Source organism: Gossypium hirsutum, chromosome D13 (genome assembly GCF_007990345.1).
Source record: "Gossypium hirsutum isolate 1008001.06 chromosome D13, Gossypium_hirsutum_v2.1, whole genome shotgun sequence".
NCBI lineage: Eukaryota > Viridiplantae > Streptophyta > Magnoliopsida > Malvales > Malvaceae > Gossypium > Gossypium hirsutum.
The window spans coordinates 47,503,461-47,509,058 of NC_053449.1; the positions used below are offsets into that span (position 1 = coordinate 47,503,461).

The window sequence follows — 5,598 nt, forward strand, 5'->3', positions numbered from 1 at the left end:
GCTTATTTAATCTTAAAGTTTTTTCAATGTCTTAGTTGTTTGGGTGCACTCAGACTGCACATGTTTCACTTTGGTTCGTATTGACTGCATCTCTCCTTTGATTTGATCCAATCGTTGACCATATAAATTATGGTCGTTTGGTTTGGCCATTTCCTTAGGTTTCTGTAAATATGGAGGCTAGTAAATAGTGTTTTGTTTAATAGGGTTAGAATTATTACCTCTTCCCTGATTTTCACACCATCTCAAATTCGAGTGATCTCTCCAACCAAGATTATAAGTATTTGAATAGAGATTTCCACCCCTATTCTCTATGCAATTCACGTTCTTAACTGGGTTATCAAAATATTAGCTAAGAGGTTTATCGCTACCAAATATTGAAGATTGGTTAGATGTTGACTCTATCTAATCGAGTCAATCCAAAATCTATTGATATCTATCGTCCATCTGGGCCACTGATATAAATTCATCACCATGTTCTCTATAAGGTCATACGCATCCTCGTATATTGGGTTCATCAAGTCTTGATTGCAGGTGTGCATCTAACCCACTATAGAACATCTTTGGATCAACATGTTGGTTTCTCCAACATACATCAATCAACATTAAAACATGCTCAGTATACTTCAATGGAAGTAATATTAACAAATATGCATGCTTTTGAACCACTTAGCAAAAATTCCTGAATAAGTACGTAGGTATCGATATTGTAACAAAGGTATCGATGTTTCTCTTAAAAGGTATAGATACCAATTAAAAAATCGATACCAAATTAGTATTCTATTTTCCATTTAAAAATCAAAGTCTCAAAAATTATCGGTACCCTTATTAAAGTATCGATTATTTTACCCCGAGTATCAATACTCGTGATATGGTATCAATACCAAATTGCAAAATTGACTTCCTGCACTTTCGAAAATCACAGAGATCATTTTTAAATCCCAAATATCGATACATCTACTCCAAACCATAAAAATTCAGCATATAACAACATATAGTCCATTTCAACATAGTGATATTCAACATACATCTATTAAATCATTATACAAACACCAAGACATCCGAAATGGCAGTTCAAATGTCACAAAAAAGTCTAAACAACAACCAAATACCAACTTCAATGTTTCACAATAATTAAAGTAATAAAGACATGTAAACAACCCAAATACCATGCAAAAATCAGCATTAAGTCTAGAACATTGCATTTGTTCCCCAAAACATAAACAACTAATTAAACACCAATAAATTAATGTAAAAGACTTGCTTGCATCACCCACCAAAACCACACCGCTCACAACGGACCTCAACTAATCTCCATTGTTTAAAAAAGAGTGGACGAGCTTAACAAGCTCAGTGAATGTTCAGGAAAAATATCATGCAAACGTATCATCATGCAATATCAAGCAACCATATAGGATAATTACAACATTCCTTAGTGTCATGTTACTTATCCATGCATTATCTATTGATTTATTTACATAATAATCACATATCATTTAAACATAGATCACAATACTCATAAACATATTTATAGATAATTTGGCACTTGAGTTATGAAACGTAAAAGTGGACTCTACCATCACTAATCAGATACACAGATCTCCAACACACCAATTGACTCATAGAGTCGAACATATCCCAAAAAGTGAACTATAAAGCTAATACTCTCCAACACACTAAATATGTCCCGTTGAATGGAGCTTAGCTCACATTCCCTTGTCTCTCCAACCTGTCCCAAGGCCTCCATGCCCAAAAACACAATGCATATAGGTAAGTACTCACAATCCTATAGCATTCAAACTATATCCAATGGTCTCAAAGATCACAAGTCCAAAATATCTGTTATTAACACACACATTTACTTATCGTTCACTACAATTTATCTTTGCATAATCACATTATAAGCACAACATATTCACTGTCATATGGCACGTATATCATGCCAACAATTAACTTTTTCACGATAGCCAACAAAAGCTTATTACACATATCACAATGTTACATTTTAATCTACAAATTCACAACACATTTTCACATATAAATTCATGAGTATGAGAAAACTTACACTTGGAAATTAGAGTAGGGGTTTATGCTACTTCTACATTCCTAATTAACGTAATGAATCGTGTCCACAAGTAGTGATTCTAAACACTCACCAATTAAGCTTTAGCCCAGACACCGAAAGCTTAAACTGACCTTTCCTTAACTCGTACAAGGTCCAAAAAAATTCGAAGATTCAACACAATAAATCACACAACAATACAATCAACAATTAGCTAAAGACTTACCTCAAGCAATTAAAAAACAAGCCTAAACTAAGTTCTCATGTAACTGAAACCTTCGACATATCAAACTTGAGATTCACATATCTCAGTCTATACTTAATATTTTTGCCTAAAATGAATTCCATTCATCTAATTATTTACCTATGCCTGATTCCCAATTTTTAAACTACACAAAACTACCCAATTCATGGTATCAAAATTTTCGACATGTTTATGGCAATTTTCACAAAAATCCGTTAAAATGGTGGAAACATTTAATGAAACTTAAAATAAGTTTAAGAACCTTCTAATTACATCAAAATTAATCAAAAAAACTTTAAAACCACATTTTAAAAAAAATCCTGAAATCCACCATTAACGATCCAATTTTCGAGTTTTATCTAAAACATGCAATTTAATGGCTAAAAACTCAGTTTTAAAGACCCAATAACATTAAAAACTAATAAGCAATTGAACTGTTGCCTTCAATGGAAGAAAAATGAGCTTTTGGTGCAACTCCAAGAAAACACACAACTACGAAAGATAATGAAATCAATGGTAGTTTTAGTGTTTTTATGAAATTGTAGGGGGATTTAATGGTTGGAGGATTGAAGGAAATCAAAAGAATAAAGTTTGGAAATAAAAATTTGATGAACAAGGGTTTGGATGCAAGGGACGACAAAAGAATAAGGGAAGAAGAAAAACTAAAGTGAAATATGTAGGAGAAGGGTGAAAATAGGGTGTTTTTACAGTTTTGGTTTAATTGCCTTTTAAAAACTCAAAATTTAGACCCTTTTACAAATCAATCCACTTTTCAAAATTCAAGGTCTCTAAAACTCTTTTAAAATTTGATTTAATTTCCTAAAAATCATATTCGAAAACATTTATAATTTCCATGCCTACGAAATTTCGAGCACACTAAAGCTAAAATCCCTAAAACTCCTAAGCCCAATTTTAGGGTGTGACATTCTTCTCATGCCATCTTTGTTGTATTTTTTAGTTAATTAATTTAGTTAATTTTAGTTTTTAATCAATCACTCGAATTATTCGGTTAAATAATAGAAAGACGGTAATTACTAGTTAATTTTAGTTTTTAATCAATCACTCGAATTATTCGTTGAAACCATTAGTTTTTTATAATGAGATCGAAAAAGTTGCTCGTAGAAATCGGAGAGAGGTTAGAGAAGCAAGACAAGATCAATAGATTTTAATAGACAACCAAGAGCAAAAGGACATTACTGTGGAGATGGATAAAAATCGTATAAAGTCATACCTTCCTGCACGTCCTGCTCCTCGAACTATGTATGACTATGCTAAGCCAAATTTGATTAGGGTTGAATTGAGTATTGTCAAATCGACAATTGCTGCAAATAATTTTGAGATTAAGTTGAACACAATTCAGATGGTGCAACACTATGTTCAGTTTGATGGGTTGCAAGATGAAGGTCCTAATGCTCATTTAGCTAATTCTCTAGAGATCTACGTCACATTTAAGATAATTGGCGTTACTGATGATTCCATGCACTTACGGTTGTTCCCATTCTCTTTGAGGAATAAGGCAAAATAGTGGCTGAATTCACTTCCATAGGGTTCCATTACGACTTGGGTTCAGATGACTGAGAAGTTTCTATTGAAGTACTTTCCGCTTGCCAAAACAGCTAAGTTGAGGAATAACATCTCTTCTTTTGCTCAATTTGAGCTTGAGACATTGTATGATGCATGGGACAGATTTAAGAATCTTCTGAGAATGTGTCCTTATCATGGGTTACCTTTGTGGTTACAAGTTCAAACCTTTTATAACGGTTTGAATCCCTCAACTAGGCAAATAATTGATGCAACAACTGGTGGACCAGTAAATAATAAAACACCTGAGGGCAGCCCAAGAATTTATTGAAGAGATGGCACTGAATAACTATCAGTGGTAATTTATGAGAAAAAAGCCTACCAAGACAGCTAATGTTTTTAATATAGATGCAGTTGCTATGTTGGAAAGTTAATTGGAAGCGCTGAGCAAAAAGATTGATGGTTTGAGTTGTAGTAAATAGGTGAATTCAATAGTGTAATGCAATGCAACTGGACTGGGGATGAGAAATCTAGAATGTTTTCCCTTCAAGTCTAACATGGAGCATAAGCAAGTCGACTTGATGAGTAATAATTCTAAACCTCAAAACAACCCCTACAGTAACAATTATAATCTAGGATGGAGGAATCATCCAAATTTATCTTGGGTGGTCAAGAAAATCAAAGGTCACAACCCCCTCCGAGTTTTCAGCAACCTTATCAGTAAGAAAAGAAGTCTTATCTGGAAAAGATGTTGACTAAATCCATTTCAGTGTCAGAAACTAGATTTCATAACACTGGAACAACTTTGAGGAATCAACATGCATCTATTCAAGGCCTTGAGAATCGAATTAGCCAACTTGCTAAATTGGTTTTGGAGAGACAACAAGGCAATTTACCTAGTAACATTAAAATCAACCCAAAAGAGCAAGTCCATGAAATCATTTTACAAAGTGGTAGTCGAGCCTGAAAAGAAGTTGAATCTAAAAGCTGTTGAGAAAAATGATGGGGTTGAGGAATGCACGAAAGAGCATAAGCTAGTGGTCAAAAAATACAAACCACCAATTCTATATACGACAAAGTTGAAGAAAGACTGCATAAATGAACTATATGGTAAATTTCTTAAACTTTTAAAAAAATTGCATATTAACTTACCTTTTGTTGAAGCCTTTTCGCATATGCCCAAATATAAAAAATTCTTAAATGAGTTATTAACAAATAAAAGGAAGTTAGACGAACTATCCACTGTGAAGCTCAATAAAGAGGGCTCAACCATTCTCCAGAACAGACTACCCACCAAGTTTAAAGATCCAGGGAGTTTTATCATCCCTTGTTTTATTGGAAGCTTAAATGTTGAAAAAACTTTGGATAATTTGGGTGCTAGTATAAATCTAATGTCTTATAAAATGTTCAAACAACTTGGTCTCGGGGAACCAAAACCCACTAGGATGAGTATTCAATTAGATGACTAATCAATTAAGAATCCTAGAGGTATTATTGAGGATGTACTTGTTAAAGTAGATAAATTCATATCCCATGTTGATTTAGTTATATTGGACATGGATAAGGATATTGAGATACCCATAATCTTAGGTCGACCCTTTTTAGCCACTTCTAGAACTTCTATTGAAGTGGGTAACGATGAACTTGTACTGATGGTAGGTGATGAAAAGGCTACTCTTCAAGCATGTGATGTTGTAAGAGTTTCTAATGAGCGAGATGATACTTGTCATTTTGTTGATGTTAGTAATCATGCGGCTCAATGTTCTTTGCAGGA

General features: G+C 33.5%; 1 non-coding gene across 1 annotated transcript; it reads right to left on the reverse strand.

Annotated features, from left to right (window-relative positions):
- Positions 1–3,921: 3,921 nt before the first annotated feature.
- Positions 3,922–4,028, reverse strand: LOC121225986 (small nucleolar RNA R71). The gene has a single exon (XR_005923887.1). It is a non-coding gene; the product is annotated as a small nucleolar RNA R71 (small nucleolar RNA).
- Positions 4,029–5,598: the final 1,570 nt, after the last annotated feature.